Raw genomic sequence first — 18560 nt, forward strand, 5'->3', positions numbered from 1 at the left:
CAAATGTAAAGACAATGCAGGGAGAGATGTTCCTAACCTTTTAAAAAAAGTTTATATCAAATATTTCTGCTTCTGTTTTAAAATGTTTAAATCCGAGGGCATTTTTAGCTGCTTTTTAAAATACGCAGCGGGTATGGTTTTTAAACGTTGGTCTCGTATCTCCCTAAATTCTCCTGTGTCCCTCAAAACACTATGAGGTGCTGGAAAACGACGGTCAGGCTCCGGAGCCTCCATGAATTGGAGCCTGACATATTGGGGGACCAGAGGAAGGTGTCGGTGGCATGCAGACAGGGAGAAGAGACAGTGGAAGTGTCCAATTTCTCGCAGGCAAGGTCCAAGCAAGTGTAGCGGAATGTCTACAGGAAATATCTTGCAAATGTGCATAAGGACCTTGCCTGGGCGATTGTGCACCAGTGCCTCCTTACACGAGCATTCCAACATAGGCGAGGTCTGGTGGTGAGAGCCAAGTGCCCACGAGATATGTACAGGAATGATGAAACTGTAATGCACTTATTCTGGAACTGCCACTAAGCACAGAAGGTATGGAGGAAAGCAGGCCTTTTACTAAAATGGATCTGTAGTCTTATTTAAATACGAGTATGTTTTTTTTAATGGCCTTTTTACCTGCCCATCATTCAGACAGCAGATGATCTGCTGGATGATTATTGTTTTAAAAATGATATCTGGAAGGTTAGGAACATTCTTCTTTTCAAACGTGATTTTATTGACATTACAGACTGTGTCAAGATGGCATTAAGTGAGTTGTATGTCTACTACCTCAAAGACAAAAAACATCTAGGAGCAAAAGAGGCGGCATCCATGTGGTGTCTGTCTCTGTGGAACACGATTACCATGTAAATAAAGTATGTATCCGCAATTGTGATTTTATTGCTTGTTTTATGATATTTTATCCTGCCATTGTCATACTTTTAAAGAAACCTTCATCTCGTTGAAAATGTATTGCTTTTATCATTTTAATGAAATGTATTAAAAATAAACATTTTATTACTGAATTATATTTTACAAAAAGTTTTTTTAATGAAATGTATTAAACTTTTTATCACTGATGAATGTACAAGCAAACATTTTATTACAGAATTTTATTCAACAAAAATTATTTTATGAAATGAATAACAAGCATTTCATTACTGAATTTTTATTCTATGAAAATGTATTCTCTGTGTATGTATATTTGTCAATAAAATTTGTTGAAACCTTATCTGTTCTTATCAGTTTAATATCTGATACGTCCCCTATTTGGGGCCATATATTAAATGGATTTTTAGAACAGGGAGATGGAAATAGAGCTTGCTCTGTCCATTCCACGGATTGACGTGGTATTACAGTACCTCCAGGTCCGATGCACCCCTTCCTAATCCAGTGACTAAAAGCGGATTTGAAAAGCCTGTTTTGTTTTTGCTATTTTTTCTTGCTGATTGTATCTGTCATTTAATCCCATTATTTTGCCTGTTGTACAATGCATTTATACAATACATGTTTTGTAATGTGTGATAATGACCTAATTATTAAATTACTTCATTAATAGATTGCCATCACCTGTGTGTGTGTGTGTGAGTGTGTGTGTGTGTGTGTGTGTGTGTGTGTGTGTGTGTGTGTGCGTGTGTGTGTCTGTGTTTCTTTGTGTCCAGCATTTCAATTTTGAACTGCTCTTTCACCTTCCTTTTCCTCCCTCCTCCTAGGTAAGGTAAATAGCTGCGCCTGAGCCAGTCAGCCCACAGCCACTGATTGATGCAGCACCACAGTCAAGTAGTGGAATAGTGGAGTGGAGTAGGGGAGCAGCAAGCAGCCATTGCACCTGACAGAATGGACCTGTGTGCACTGTATGGATGGGATGGAACAAGCTCTCCTCCCTAGATTTCCAAAGAGTAAGAATTTAAGTTGCAACAAACCCTCGCCTACAAAGACACCACCAATTTGGATTTGTTACTATGTTACCTGGAAGACTAAGGGTATGTTCACACGGCGGGGGTCCGTAACGGCTGAAATTACGGGGATGTTTCAGCCTGAAAACATCCCCGTAATTTCAGCCGTACCGGCATGTGCAGGCGCTTGAACGCCGCGTCAATTACGGCCGTAATTAGCGCTGCTATTCATTGGAGTCAATGAATAGCGGCTCCAATTACGGCCAAAGAAGTGACAGGTCACTTCTTTGACGCGGGCGTCTAGTTACGCGCCGTCATTTGACAGCGGCGCGTAAATATACGCCTCGTGTGAACAGACAAACGTCTGCCCATTGCTTTCAATGGGCAGATGTTTGTCAGCGCTATTGAGGCGCTATTTTCAGACGTAATTCGGGGCCAAAACGCCCGAATTACGTCCGTAAATAGGCCGTGTGAACATACCCTAACAGGGTGGAGGAGGAAGGAGAAGAAGTTGCCAGTAAAGTTTGGGGATGCCTATTTGCCATTTTGCAGTCCCCTGTCTCCCTCTTGTGGCCTCCAGGAGGCAGCTAGCTGTGCGGACAAGACAAGCACATGTTGCTCAGTCAACATCAAAAGGAACACTGAGCGAGCAGCAACCTATAGTTGAAGGTTGTGACGGAACTTTGCGCGTGTCATAGTGGGGCCCCTCAGCAGTAAGATAAAGCTTTATGGCATCATAAATGGACCTCAGACAGACAAGCCTGGGCCCAGGCAGTGTTGGTCAGCTGGCACTGTATTGCAGGTGATCCAAGACGTGAAGGGAAAAGGGGTGCCGGTGGGCATGCACTTGCTGCCTAGCGTTTGTCTGCACGGCAGGAGGGCATTTGGGCGTTGCCAGGAAGGCGTTTTTATGTAGATTCCTATGATTTCTGCACAGCATTGTGGTGCAAGCAAAAGAAGCAAAGCATGTCTAGCTTCCTCTTCAGCCTTTTTTTCCCCACCTGCCTGTGTGAGCCGGCAGAGCCCCCATGGAGATGCCGAGAAGTTGGCTACATCTCTGCAAGGATTGAACAGCTGCATTGCCCAGGCTTTGCCAACGCGTGCCACTTTCGAGTTATCGCTTCTCGATCTTTTGGCTAAGATAGTGGATCATTGAGGATGGAGGCTCAGGGCATCCGGAATACCATCCGCTTTCTGGTTAAGCAAGACTGCAATCGGCGATACGAACTTGGACCTTTCGTTCATACCATCCTTTTCAGGATGCTGAAACTAAGAGCGACTGATATATTTTGCCTGCAAGATAGTGCTGCCCATGGCTTCTTCAATGTCTCTTTCGAGACAAATGGACAATACCTGACTATCTTTGAGAAAAGCAAAGAGCTGCTGACGGAGCCGGAGCTGAGAGATTTCCTCCTCATACCTTTGTTGCAGATGGATGAGAAGCCGATTACCCTCCACCTTTTCAACCCCTTCACGGAGCTGGCGCATGTGGTGGCCTTCCTGCAGCGATACTGTAGCAGCGTCAGAGGAGGGAACAAGCTGAGGAACATCTTCGGCATTCCCAACGTCAAGCTTCTCTTCTGGGTGTGATTTCATCCGGACCCTGAGGGAATCGGTGGAGTTTGTCCCCCTCCTGCCTCCTTCTCCCTAGTACTGCCGGCAGTGTCTGAACTTCGGGCACACCAAGGAGTCCTGCCTGACTGGTAACTGTTGCTGGAATTGTGGAAGCGGGAGCCATGATGCTGGGCACTGTTCTCAACCTCACACCTGTGACTTGTGTGGCTCCAAAGAACATTTGGTGCGAGCCTGCCCCAGAGGAATGATGACGAATCATAGCTATGCTGATGCCGTCCAATCCGGATGAGGTCCCATCTTCCTGGAGGTCCAGCTAGCTGAGGTAGAGCCTGAGGCACCCGCAATTGAGCTACCTATGGCCCAGGCTCTGACCCGCTTGAAAAAGAAAAAGATGATGGATTCCATTGCCAGCCCTAACCGCTACAGTGCATTATCCTGCTTTTCTGAAGAGAACAGGGCTCTTCTGCCTCGCCAGGACCCGCCTCCAATCTCCCCGTCTTCTGACTTTCTGGACTCCGTTGGTGTTCAACTTCTGCAGGAGGTATGTGGCTTTTCCGATGGCCCTCCCTGACTGTTGTAGTGGTATTGTTACTGTATATAGTTTTTTTTCAAATGTTACGTTTGCTTTCCCTTAATGTCCGGGGCATTGCCTCGACAACCAGGCAGGCTGAGGTTTTAGACTTTTTACGTACTCAGCCTGTGGATCTGATTTGTCTCCAGGAGGGTGCCTTAAATGTTATGCCTTCCGTCTTGGAGTGGCAAGCTGGACCAGCTTATTGGGCCCCTTCAGACTTAACTCGAAATACTGGTGTCAAGGTTCTTCTCAAATCTTCTGTGATGAACTGTTTCCATCATACTGTATTAATACCAGGTCGGCTTCAGCAACTCGACATGGACTTGTCCAGGACACCATTTCGCTTGTTTAATGTTTATGCCCCCGCAAACAGGTCCGACCGTTTAGACTTTTTTCATCATTGAAACGTTTTTCTGCCAGGTACTTTAAAACCAACTGTACTTGCAGGAGACTTCAATTGCATTATTGACATTAGAGGGCGCTGTGGTACCACAAATACCTGCAAACTGGACAGCACTGGAACTTTGTTCAATTCTATCCTACAGAATTTCTCCCTCCAGGATATTTGTGCTGTTTCACATCACTCTGACCCTATTCAGAAGAAGAAAATATTCGATCCCATTCCAAAAACAACTACAGACATGATAACACCACTCACATGTCAAAAAACGAGGCAGGAGGGGCGGCAGGAAACACAGACAGAATAGACCAGGACCTAAGCCGTCGCCTCCGATCCCGCAAATTCCAACATTAAATCTGAACGTCGTAAATTTATCATCTACCCCTCTCACAGAGGCACAGACTGAAGCATAGACACTAGGTCTCAACTTTGCTCCGAGCAATACCTTCGACCCATTTAATACTCTGTTGGACATCAATAAATTTGTACACAATCTCCCCATCAAACGGCACTTTTTTACATCAGAAGTAACTAACAATGAATCAATCTCCAACAAAGAATCAATATGTACCTCAATGCAATCCTCCAATTCTAGAGATGATGCTGGTGATATATTCGTGGTATTGTATATCCCCCACCTGGATAGAGATAAATTCGTTCTCCGTAATATTGAAAGAAATGAAAATAGATCCGGAGTAATAAAATATAACTTTTACTGAACTTGTTTAAAATAGATAACAAACATGTGTCAATGAGTAAGGATATCAAATGCCAATACTGCACGCCAATTCGTATTCAATGATTTATATCAAAATCAAACAAAATTTCTGAAGACAGCAAGAAAATATCAGTCCGCCTTGAATAAGGTTTCCTAGTATTATGATGTATTATAATCACTTTCATCAGGAGGTTTTATCCAATATCTTTTCCTCTTGCAAGGACCACATATATAGATTAAAGTAAAAGGCCTGGGGCAGTTGCCCTCCTACCCCTTATTTTCAGTTGGTAGTCCTTTTGGTCAATGTGTCCGAGGATGGTTATATGGCTTCTCCTGAAGTGATAGATGGTAAATATTTCTCCCAACACGTTTCCCTGCTGACCAGGCAGTTCCTCAGGGGAGATGGGTCAAAGCAGCAGCTGTATCCAAATTTGAGGTTTAGCTGCCTAAAGATCAGTATTGCTGTCAATTAGTATGAAACGAAGGCTCATAGGTCTGAGCCTGCTTGCAGTGGCAAGGGGTATCCTGTTTAAAACATTCTTGCAGTGGCAAGAATTTTAGTCCTTCCAAGTTGGAGGTAAACAAAAAGACGCCTGTTCCTGGCGTGTGCCGTCACTGCACTGCTTTTTATATTTCCTGACACACCCCCCCATGGGATCAACCCACCTCCCACACCTCCCTGTGACGTATCTGGAGGGGCGTGTATCTGTTGTGACGCGGCGATCCACCCCGCGACCGCCAGCCAGCTTCACACGAACAGACCAAGTTCATGCAAAGACTTGGCTGCCGGCCACACTGTGTCTCACCGCCACAACCCACTCGAAGCTAACCTCCTATGTCTCACAATAGGAGATATGATGAACGCATCCGTGCAGCGATCAAAGTTCGCTGCCAGGATGTCAGTAGGGGAACATAGATTAACTAGCCCCTCTTTAGGTAACGTGACAGCCACAGCTTGGCTGTGACGTAACCATAGTAACTCTCTCGTAAAACAGATCCGTGCCGCCCTTACGACGCCACGGGTCTGTGAGCGAGAGAGTAAATGGACCAACTGTCCATGTATTAATAGGAGGATAAAACCAAGTAGTGGTGATTGGATTAGGGGAAAAAAGGGGGGGGACCCTAATACAGGGCATCAGCTGCGCGAACGGCACTAAGGCGCCGATCTAGATGATATACATCGCACACAGAGTAGCCAAGACCCGCAACAAATGCTCAAGGGGCAATCGGAAAAAAGCTTGTTTATTTTGAGGAAAAAACCTTATTTAGGTAGTCATGTGACTTAAAAAATGAGGATATTTAAGTAGCAAATATGTTAACAATCAAGTAGGTTATGAAGTTGAAATAGGCTTTCAAGGCTAAATAAAGATTATATTCCACTGTTACTGTATAACAAGATTCATATTGTATAGATTAATTATCTATATTGTTTTGTGGAGTGGATGTGAGGTGGATTTAAATGAAACATCCAAAATCGAGTTGTTCATTTAACCCGTTTGGTACCATCGAGCCCAATTTAAAAATCCACCTCGATTCTCTCTGTAATAGGCTTCTATCTATATCTCCACCTCTTATAGATGGTCGTAGCCATTCTATTGTTATGAATTTAAGACAGTCTGGGTTACCTTTGTGTTTAAGGTGGACAGACGGGATACTGGTTTGTCTCTTTTATGTCGCACATCACCTATGTGCTCCAAAATTATTTTCTTAAAATCCCTCGTTGTTTTCCCAATATAATCCAAAGGACATGGACAAGTAATTTTGTACACTACATTATTGGTACTGCAATTGGAGAAACTTTTAATTGGATATTGAATTCCTGTGTTGGCACTATTAAACACTTTCGCTGTTTGTATATATGTGCATGCCCTGCAGTGTCCACATCTGAAACACCCATTTATTTTACGATTTAGCCAACACCCTTCTTTTTGTGTGGTATTAAGGTGACTATGCATGAGTTGATCCCCAATGCTTCTTCCCTTTCTATAAGTGACTTGTGCCCTTGGTGTCACTATCCCTTTTAGATCTGCATCCATCTGGAGAATTTTCCAGTGTTTTTCCAATATATTCTTAATTGTATGGTCCGCCATGTCATATGTTCCTATTAGTCGTATAGGTTGTTGTATGACTTCACTAGAGATGATGCTGGGAAAGAAAATGAGCATCATAAGAAAAAAATTTCTTTTCAAGAATTAAAAACAGTGGTCTGCCTTGAGAGTCTGAACACAGTCTTACCACTACAAGTGACCAGTTCTGCCAGCAACTTTCTCACAACCAATCCAAAGTTCTATCCCACAACATCAAGAACAGAATCCATGGACCACTTTCAAACAGTGGTAGAAAAAGAACTCCAGGATCTATCAGACAATATCAAAGGAAACAAACATGAATCTAATCTTCCTATCCGCTTGAAAAAAGCCGTTAAATCATTAAAAGACAACAAAGATTTAATCATTAAAGCATCGGATAAAGGAGGAGGCATAGCGGTTATGGATAAAAAAAGACTACAGGAGATCAATATTAGACCTACTATCAGACAACAATACATACAAAAAATTAGATATTAATCCAACTGAAAAAATACAATCCAAAATGAAATTGTTACTAAATGAAGGTCTTACAGGTAGTTTCCTCACCCAAAAACAACTGGACTATATCTACATTGAGCATCCAATTATGCCAATCATTCATGCTATGCCTAAGATTCATAAAAATACTATTCCTCCACCCATGCGGCCCATAGTATCCGGAATAGGGTCTCTCCTAGAGAAACTGTCTGAGTGGTTAGATTCCCTGCTACAACCACTAGCCCAACAATCACCAGGCTTCTTGAAAGACACACGGGATGTCCTATGTGCCTTCCAGGACAAAAGATGGAGAAAACATTACACATGGTTAACATGCGATGTAGTTTCATTATATACATCAATCCCGCATAAAGTTGCATATGCTGCACTAAAATATCACTTAACAGCACATATCACCTATAGTCAGGATTTTCAAATTTATATTCTGGACATACATATGTTTCTTATGTCACATAACCACTTCCAATTTGACGGAGATTTTTACCTTCAGCTAACAGGTGTTTCAATGGGAGCTAAATTCTCACCATCTATTGCAAACTTGGTCATGTCATGGTGGGAAGAATTGTTTATTTTTTCTACCAATAACCCACATGGAGAAAATATTGAATGGTATGGAAGATATATAGATGACCTTCTATTTATATGGAGTGGCGATATCGATACATAGTTACATAGTTACATAGTTAGTACGGCTGAAAAAAGACACATGTCCATCAAGTTCAACCAAGGGAAGGGAAAAGGGTAGGAAAAATTTCTACACATAGGAGCTAATATTTTTTTGTTCTAGGAAATTATCTAACCCTTTTTTAAGCCATCTACTGTCCCTGCTGTGACCAGCTCATGTGGTAGGCTATTCCATAGATTCACAGTTCTCACTGTAAAGAAGGCTTGTCGCCTCTGCAGCTTGAACCTTTTTTTCTCCAGACGGAGGGAGTGCCCCCTTGTTTTTTGAGGGGGTTTTACAAGGAACAGGATTTCACCATATTTTTTGTATGTGCCATTAATATATTTATATAAGTTAATCATGTCCCCCCTTAGTCGTCTTTTTTCAAGGCTAAATAGGTTTAATTCTTTCAATCTTTCTTCATAACTTAAATTCTCCATGCCCCTAATTAGCTTCGTTGCTCTTCTTTGTATTTTTTCCAACTCCAGGGCATCCTTTCTATGAACTGGAGCCCAGAACTGAACTGCATATTCTAGATGAGGCCTCACTAATGCTTTGTAAAGTGGTAATATTACATCCCTGTCCCGCGAGTCCATGCCTCTTTTAATACACGACAATATCCTGCTGGCCTTTGAAGCAGCTGATTGACATTGCATGCTGTTATTGAGTTTATGATTTACAAGTACACCCAGATCCTTCTCAACAAGTGAATCCGCCAGTGTAGCTCCCCCTAGGACATATGATGCATGCAGGTTGTTGGTACCAAGATGCATAACTTTACATTTATCTACATTAAACTTCATCTGCCAAGTGGACGCCCAAACACTTAGTTTGTTTAAATCTGCCTGCAATTCATGAACATCTTCCATAGACTGAACTATATTACATAGCTTGGTGTCTTCTGCAAAAATAGAAATAGTGCTATTAATCCCATCCTCCATATCATTAATAAATAAGTTGAATAATAGTGGTCCCAGCACTGAACCCTGGAGTACACCACTTATAACCGGTGACCATTCAGAGAAGGAATCATTGACCACAACTCTCTGGATACGGTCCTTGAGCCAATTCTCAATCCAATTACAAACTATATTTTCTAAACCTATAGTCCTTAATTTACCCATTAGGCGTCTATGGGGGACAGTGTCAAATGCCTTTGCAAAGTCCAAAAACACTAAATCCACAGCGGCCCCTCTGTCTAGACTTCTGCTCACCTCTTCATAAAAACAGATTAGGTTAGTTTGACAACTTCTGTCCTTAGTAAAACCGTGCTGGCTGTCACTTATAATGCTATTTATTGTCACATAATCCTGTATATAGTCCCTCAATAGCCCCTCAAACATTTTCCCCACGATGGATGTTAAGCTTACTGGTCTATAATTACCTGGGGAAGACCTAGAGCCCTTTTTGAAAATAGGCACCACATTTGCGCTGCGCCAGTCCCTTGGCACTATACCAGTCACTAGAGATTCTCTGAATATTCATTGAATTCTTAAATAATAACACATACAATCTCAAATTCACCCACAATCATGACAAAAACAACATCACATTTCTAGACCTAGACCTTAAAGGCGAAGATGACAAAGTCATAGAAACAAAAACTCATCGCAAACCAACAAGTGCGAATACAATACTACACGCAAACAGCAACCACCTCAAGCAAACCATAAAATCTATTCCGGTGGGAGAAATGTATCACGCGAAGAGAAATTGCACCTCGTTCAATCAATATTTAAAAGAAAAAAATCAAATACAAACAAGGTTAACAAACAGAGGATACCCCAAATGGTCCCTTAAGAGAGCAGACAGTATTACTGCAAAAACACATAGAGCCAACTTACTTAAACAGTCCAACCAACACAAAACATTGGACTCAGACAAACCCACTCTAGTCCTTCAACAGAGTAATCAATTCTATGAGATCAAACATATCATAAACAAATACCTACCCATTTTAATGGAAGATGACAGCTTGAGATCCATCCTAAGGGAAGGATGTAGAGTAGTGGCTCGCAAAGCCCCGTCACTTGGCAGTATTCTGTCCCCATACCTTATTCCAATCCACAAAACCCAAAACCACCTGGCTGGAAAATAAAGGCTTTTTTAAATGTGGACAACATCCATGCAAAGTTTGTTCGTACACTAACATCTCCAAAACCTTTTCTAATTCAAATAATTCGAAAACATTTACTATACAAAACTACATAAATTGCAATTCTGACTTGGTAGTCTATATAATAGAATGTACCGAATGTAACCTAAAATATGTGGGATGCACTAGTCGCAAACTAAAAATTAGTATACTTGAACATCTAAGTTATATCAGAAACCCCAATATCAGCAATATTTCAAATGCGGCAAAACATTTCATCTATTATCATAAAAGAACAACTAACACCTTCAGATGCTATGCAATTGAAAAAATTCATAAGTCCAAAAGAGGAGGAGATATAAAATACAAGATTCACCAAAGGGAGGCATACTGGATTTTCCGATTGAATACTAGAGTTCCAAATGGCCTCAATTTAAAAAAGGAACCGATGTTCCATTACTGATAAAAACGAAATGTTATCATCATAAGCTTAATTTTAGGTTTCATATATATAACAAGTCTGCACATTAATTAACATGTCCGTATTCATATATTTCATACTTATTCTCAGACACAGAAATACTTACAAATAGCGCACATTTTTAAATAATACATTGACATGTACGTTGTTTGTAAAATAGTCACAAACACAAGATATGTCTGCGGTATAAACTTATGAATCTACATACATCGGTTCTCAAATTCGCAAGAAACATAAGTATACGAACAAAAGTATAATGTATACTATAAATTTCAAGTTCAACAACAAGGTTTTTTCAATTAGAAAAGGACTAAAACCTCGAAAAAAACAACAAGCTTAACCTGTATATTCTCTAATTCAATGAGTCAAATACTTACCATTACGGAGAAAACCTGCTCCACAAATCAGATGTCAGTCAACTACGTCAGTCTCAGCTTGCGTTCCACTATAGAAATTCATCTGGAACGCAATCAAGAAAACACATGTGAAACTGGATATATAAACATAGCATACACTTCAGTAGCCTAACAAAGGCCATGAATAAGAACGCAGCAAGCGTTCGATACGCGTAGTCTATCTACCTTATTCATATACTCTCTGCATTCCAGGACACTATTATTACTTCCTTTCGATCCTGTTTTAAACATTGGACAATTAAAACTTGGAATTAGTTTATTTTTAACTTCTAAACAGCGCTGGATCCAACTCTTTTCCTTCATTCATATTCAGCCAGTCGTGTGCCAACACGAGGACCCGTGCGCAGGAACTACAAAACACAAGTCCACTTACAAGGTGAGCTGGAGGCATCCTCTCTGTTCCTATTTACACCTACTATGCTGATCATGGCAAGGTAAAATCGCGCATTGACTTTATGTTTTGCACATCTCATTTTACGGTTATGCAATTTTTCATTGTTAATGTTGGGTTTTCCGACCATGTGGGTTTGTTGTGTGATGTGTCCTTACAGGGTGCAACTGTGCAAGGTAAGGAGTTTTGGAAACTCAACACCATACTTTTAGAGAAGCCCGATGTTGATACTTTGTTTGAAACACAATTTAACGTATGGGTTTCAAAAGAAACCTCTTTCGCCTCACCTCTGTTGTGGTGGGATTGGGTAAAAGTTAATGTTGTCTCCTTCTTCCAGCGCTATGGCAGGAGTTTGGCCAAACAGCAAAGAAGGCAGTATACAAAACTAATTAACAATCTTGTGGTTTTGGGTAAATTACAAAGCGAAGGGATTGATGTTTATGACGAATTACAAACTGCCAAACAGGCTTTCAATGACAGCCTTGCTCGACGGGGTAAAAGCATTATGTTTCGTGCTAAGGTGCAGCATATGGAGGAAAATGAGCGCTGCACCAGGTATTTCTTTAAAAAAATCTGTTTGTGTTCATTCTGTGTTCAAAACTGTTTTAGATGACCAAGGCAATGAGGTGCAGGGTCCAGATGTGGGACCTGCTATATCTAACTTTTACTCTGCATTGTATTCGTAATTTTGTTTCAAGTGAAGAAATTAATGACTATTGTTCTGTCCTTGATAAGCAGGTCCATGATACCGCTGTCCCCTCCTTAGTGGCACCTGTGACGGAGCAAGAAGTTCTGAATACCTTAAAGTCCATGCAGAATAATAAGACCCCAGGTTTAGATGGGTTATCTAAGGAATTTTATGTTACATTTTGGGATGTCATCAAAATAGCTTTTGTCAAAATCATTCACTTGATTATGTCTACAGGGGAATTATCTGCTTCTATGAAGAATGGGGTGATTACTTTATTATACAAAAAGGGTGACCGTAGGGATGTTAAAAACTGGCGCCCTATTTCTTTGCTAAATGTAGATTACAAGGTGGTGGCGAAAATTCTCACATCCAGACTTAGCGCTGTGTTACCAGATCTTATCGGGCCTGCTCAGACCTGTGCAGTGCCTGGTAGGCGTATTCATGAAAACCTTTTGTTGGTTAGGGATATTATTCATACGTCTTTATCTAATCGTTTGCTATTAGTTCTTACTTCGATTGATCTGCAAAAAGCGTATGACACAGTTTCACATAAATTGTTATTTTGTTTTACGTGCTTTTGGTATCCCTCCACAGATGCTGCGAGTTATTCAAAGTATGTATTCGGAGTTTACCAGCTGTGTTCAGGTTATTGGTTCCCTAGGTGACCCTTTCAGGGTTTGTTATGGGGTGCGACAGGGTTGCCCTTTGTCGCCCGTACTTTTCATTAGCGTCATGGAAACTTTTATTGAGTCTGTCATTAAAAAAAAAATAATAAAAGGTTTCTTTCTCCCAGGATCTCAAGGTGAGGCAGTAAAATTACTGGCCTATATGGACGATGTGGTGTTAGTTAATACATCCCAAGCGGACCTGAGAAAGAGCAAAACTACATTTACGTATTTTCTGTAATGTGTCGGCCATGTCTGTAAACTGGGATAAATGTAAATACTCCACTTTTTCGGCTGTCACACTGGTACAAGACTCCCAGGTGCCCCATGACCCACAGGGACTGACTATTTTAGGGGCTCATTATGATAAGGTGTTAAAAGGTAGCCAATCTTTTCAGAAGTTGGGTGAAAGAGTAACACAGAAGCTGAACTTCTATAAGACCAGACAAATGTCTCTTTTTGGGAAGGTGCTCATAATAAAGGCAGTCATCTTGCCCACGATCTTTTATATCACCTGTGTTTTCACTCCCTCCAGCAGGTGGATACAGCAAATAACCTGAATATTGTGTATCTTACTATGGGGCTCAATAGCTGAGAAAGTTGCTCATGTCAAATGTATGAAATTACCCATTAACGGTGGTCTGCATTTTCCTGACATTACCTTTCTATCTCACATGCACTACTGGTTATTAATATACAAGTTAGTACTATCCAAAAGATGGGCCGGTTACATGATCCGATATTTGGGTGGCTGGATGTTTGACAAATGGGGTTGGTTACCGTTAGATAGAACCAAACCTTGGGCCTTTGTTGCGCCTCCTTTTTACTTAACACTACAATATTTCAAGAATAAATATAAATTGGAAAACTTGGGATTACTATGCACCAGTAAGATTCATATTCTGAAATGGTACCGGAAGGAAGAAATTGTCACAAACATAGCTGACCTATCTAGCTCTCAGGCTAAAAATGGTTAGTGCTTTGCCGGTGTCACCCAAACAAAGGAAGGTGACATGGTTATCTCTCATGAGGCGCTTCCAACAGAGGCATAGTTAAAACTGAGATATTGCGCCATCTGATCAGTGTCCGAGGGAAAACTGCGGTGACATAGAAACCGTATTACACTTGCTCTAAGGTTGTTCCTCTGCCAAACAGGTCATTAATAACTTAAAACTTTTATTTTCAGAACTTACTGGCATTTTTTCTGCCTGTCAGCATGTGGTCGATCTTATGATGTCAATGCAACACAGATTAGTGTGAATGTTCACTATTGCCCTGTGTGAAACTTTATGGGACTCACGGAATATTCTTGTTTATAAAAAGGACAATATGTCTGTAGATGACTGTATTAAATGGTTTCTCAGTAGATTATATTTTATGTACAAGCTTGATTGTAAACGGTCTGGGTCAGATTCTCAGGGTGTCTGGAAAGTTAAGACATGGAAACATTGGGTGTGATTATTTTGTACATTTCTTGTGTAATATGGAAAGCTTGTATGACACGGACACTGTTATGATTGTATTGTGATGTATATTGTACTTGTATTTGACCAATAAAAACTTTTTGTAAAAAATAAATCTGTTCTGATCAGTTTAATATCTGATATATCCCCTATCGGGACCACATATTAAATGGATTTTTAGAACAGGGAGATGGAAATAGAGCTTGTTCTGTTCACTCCACGCATTGACCTAGTATTGCAGTACCTCCAGGACCGCTGCACTCCTTTCTAATCCAGTGACTAAAAGCAGATTTGACAAGCACTTTTTGTTTTTGCAATTTTTTCTTGCTGATTGTATCTGTCATTTATTCCCATTATGTTGCCTGTTGTACAATGCCTTTATACACTGCACGTTTGTAATGTGTGATAATGAGCTAATTATTAAATTACTTCATTAATAGATTGCCACCTCTTGTGTTGTGTGTGTGTGTCTGTGTTTCTAGCATTTCAATTTTGAACTGCTCTTTCACCTCCCTTTTCCTCTTTCTTCCTAGGTAAGTGAAAGCGCTGCACCCGAGTCAGTCAGTCAGCCAGCCCACAGCCACTGATCGATGCAGCACCACAGTCAAGTAGTGGAATAGTGGGGTGGAGTAGGGGAGCAGCAAGCAGCCATTGCACCCGCCAGAATGGACCTGTGTACCCTATAAGGATGTGATGGAACGATCTCTCCTCCCTACATTTCCAAGGACTAAGAATTGAAGTCGCAACAAACTCTCGGCTACAAAGAGACCACCAATTTGGATTTGTTACTATGTTACCTGGAAGACTAACAAACTGTGCATGGATGGAGGGTGGAGGAGGAAGGAGAAGGTGTCAGCAAAGTTTGGGGATGCCTATTTGCCATTTAACAGTCCCCTGTCTCCCTCTTGTGGCCTCCAGGAGGCAGCTAGCTGTGCGGACAAAACAAGCACATGTTGCTCAGTCAACATCCAAAGGAACATTGAGCAGCAACCTATAGTTGAAGGTTGTGACGGACGGAACTTTGCGCATGTCATAGTGGGGGGGCCCTCATCAGTGAGATAAAGCTTTAAAGCATCATAATGGGACCTCAGACAGACAAGCCCGGGCCCAGGCAGTGTTGGTCAGCAGTCAATGTATTACAGGTGACCCAAGCCGTGAAGGGAGAAGGGGTGGCTGTGGGCATGCACTTGCTGGCTAGCGCTTGTCTATTTTTTTCTCATTTCCACAAGGACTGAAGGAGAAAAAGCAAAAGTTGTAAAGCAATTTCTCCCGAGTAAAACAATACCCCACATGTGGTAATAAACGGCTGTTTGGACAGACGGCAGGGCTTAGAAGGGAAAGAGCGCTATTTGGTTTTTGAACATCACATTTAGCAGGAATGGTTTGCGGAGGCCATGTCGCATTAGCAAAGCCCCTGAGGGGATAAAACAATGAAAACGCCCAAAAAGTGATTCCATTTAGGAAACTACACCCCTTGAGGAATTCATCTAGGGGTGTAGTAAGCCTTTTGGGGTACATGCGACTTTTTGATCACCTTTTATCCTATTTTTTGGGAGGCAAGGTAACCAAAAACCCACAATTCTGGCATTGTTTTTTTTTTAGGTTTTTTTATACAGCGTTCACCACGAGTTATAAATTACATGTTAACTTTATTCTGCGGGTCAGTACGATTCTGGCGATACCTAGTTTATAGAACTTTTTTATGTTTTACAACATTTTGCACAATAAAATTACTTTTGTAAAAAGAATGTATTTTTTCTGTGGCCATGTTGTGAGAACCATAACTTTTTAGTCGACCGAGCTGTATGAGGGCTTGTTTTTTGCAAAACGAGCTATAGTTTTTATAGGTACCATTTTTGGATAAGTGAGACTTTTTGATCACTTTTTATTCCAATATTTGTATGGCAAAGTGACCAAAAAACAGAAACTCTGGTATAGTTTTTTAAGTTTTTTTTTACGCTGTTCACCGCGTGCAATAAATAATCTAATATTTTTAAACCTCAGGTCATTACGGTCACGACGATACCAAATACGTATAGTTTATTTATTTTTTTCAATAATAAAGGATTTGATAAGGGAACAGGGCGATTGTATTTTATTTTATTACTTGAAACTTTTATTATGTTTCCAAATTTTTATTTTTTTCACGTTTTTTGACAATTTTTTCAAGTCCCACTATGGGACTTGAAGGTCCAACTGTCAGTTTTTTTTTTCCTAATACATTGCACTACCTACGTAGTTCAATGTATTAGATCTGTCAGTTATTCACTGACAGCAAGCCGATTAGGCTTCGGCCCCCAGCGGGGCCTAATCGGCTTCCGTAATGGCAGAGAAGAGGCCATTGTGTCTCCTGTTGCTATAGCAGCAGTCGCCAGTCCTGATTGTCTGTCAGGGCTGGCGATCTGCTAGCAGCCGCTAAGATGCAGCGATCGCTTTCGGCCGGTTGCGAGCTGGATCACCGGTGAGAACAAGTTGCCCCGATTGTCCTGTGTTGGGTCGTTAGCAGTAACACCTCTCCAGCTCCCACCTCAGTCGCTTGGCGCAGTTTAGGTGTTGTGTAGCAGGAATCAGGGACGAGAACCTAACACCGCCAGCGGGGCTCTTGGGTGACCTCTCTCCATGGGTCCTGGACTAACGATGCTGCCGCGACCGATCTTCGTAGGCGTCCTGCTGGGCACTTTGCGAGCTGGGCCGCCGGTGAGAGTACGTAGCCCGGACTGTGCCGAAGCGTCGTAGTGGTGATGCTTGAACCCCCCGGTTGACCGCTCACTTGCCGCTTCCGAGCGGGGGTCTGAGTTTTCGAAACCTGGTTGTGGTGTCAGAGCCATCAGCATCCTCCAACGGGGCTCTTGGTTGATCTCTTTCCATCGGTCCGATGCTGCCGCAGAAGGTCCGGCTGTTGAAGGCATCCGCCTCCTCGGCAGGTTGAGAGCTGGCCCTCCGGTGAGAGTACGTAGCCCGGACTGTCCCGATGCGTCGTAGTGGTAATCTTGAACCCCCTGGTTGACCTACAATATGCTGGTCGCGAAACCTGGTTGCCAGTATCAGTGCCAATCTGCGTCCTCCAACGGGGCTCTTGGTTGATCTCGTTCCATCGGTCCTCGACTGTCTTCCAATGCCTTGGAAGGGTAGGTTGTTTGAAGGCATCCGCCTCCTCGGCAGCTTGAGAGCTGGCCCGCCGGTGAGAGTACGTAGCCCGGACTGTCCCGATGCGTCGTAGTGGTAATCTTGAACCCCCCGGTTGACCTACAATATGCTGGTCGCGAAACCTGGTTGCCGGTATCAGAGCCAATCTGCGTCCTCCAACGGGGCTCTTGGTTGATCTCTTTTCATCTGTCCTCGACTTTCTTCCGATGCTTTGGAAGGGTCGGTTGTTTGAAGGCGTCCTCCTCCTCGGCAGGTTGCGAGCTGGGCCGCCGGTGAGTATGTAGCCCGGACTGTCCCGATGCGTCGTAGTGGTAATCTTGAATCCCCCGGTTGACCTACATAATGCTGGTCGCGAAACCTGGTTGCTGGTATCAGAGCCAATCTGCGTCCTCCAACGGGGCTCTTGGTTGATCTCTTTCCATCTGTCCTCGACTTTCTTCCGATGCCTTGGAAGGGTGGAAGGGTCGGTTGTTTGAAGGCGTACTCCTCCTCGGCAGGTTGTGAGCTGGGGCGCCGGTGAGAGTACGTAGCCCGGACTGTCCCGATACGTCGTAGTGGTAATCTTGAACCCCCCGGTTGACCTACATAATGCTGGTCGCGAAACGTGGTTGCTGGTATCAGAGCCAATCTGCGTCCTCCAACGGGGCTCTTGGTTGATCTCTTTCCAACTGTCCTAGACTTTCTTCCGATGCCTTGGAAGGGTCGGTTGTTTGAAGGCGTCCTCCTGCTCGGCAGGTTGCAAGCTGGGCCGTCGGTGAGAGCAGGTAGCCCGGATTGTCCTGGGGCGCGTCGTAGCAGTTATGCCAACC

General features: G+C 42.5%; 1 non-coding gene and 1 pseudogene across 1 annotated transcript; both read left to right on the forward strand.

Moving 5' to 3' along the window:
* Window positions 1–1188: 1188 nt before the first annotated feature.
* LOC142654423 (U2 spliceosomal RNA) lies at window positions 1189–1371 on the forward strand. Its single transcript, XR_012849039.1, has one exon. It is a non-coding gene; the product is annotated as a U2 spliceosomal RNA (small nuclear RNA).
* Window positions 1372–14697: 13326 nt separating this feature from the next.
* Window positions 14698–14870, forward strand: LOC142654458 (U2 spliceosomal RNA; annotated as a pseudogene).
* Window positions 14871–18560: the final 3690 nt, after the last annotated feature.

Source organism: Rhinoderma darwinii, chromosome 5, assembly GCF_050947455.1.
Source record: "Rhinoderma darwinii isolate aRhiDar2 chromosome 5, aRhiDar2.hap1, whole genome shotgun sequence".
NCBI lineage: Eukaryota > Metazoa > Chordata > Amphibia > Anura > Rhinodermatidae > Rhinoderma > Rhinoderma darwinii.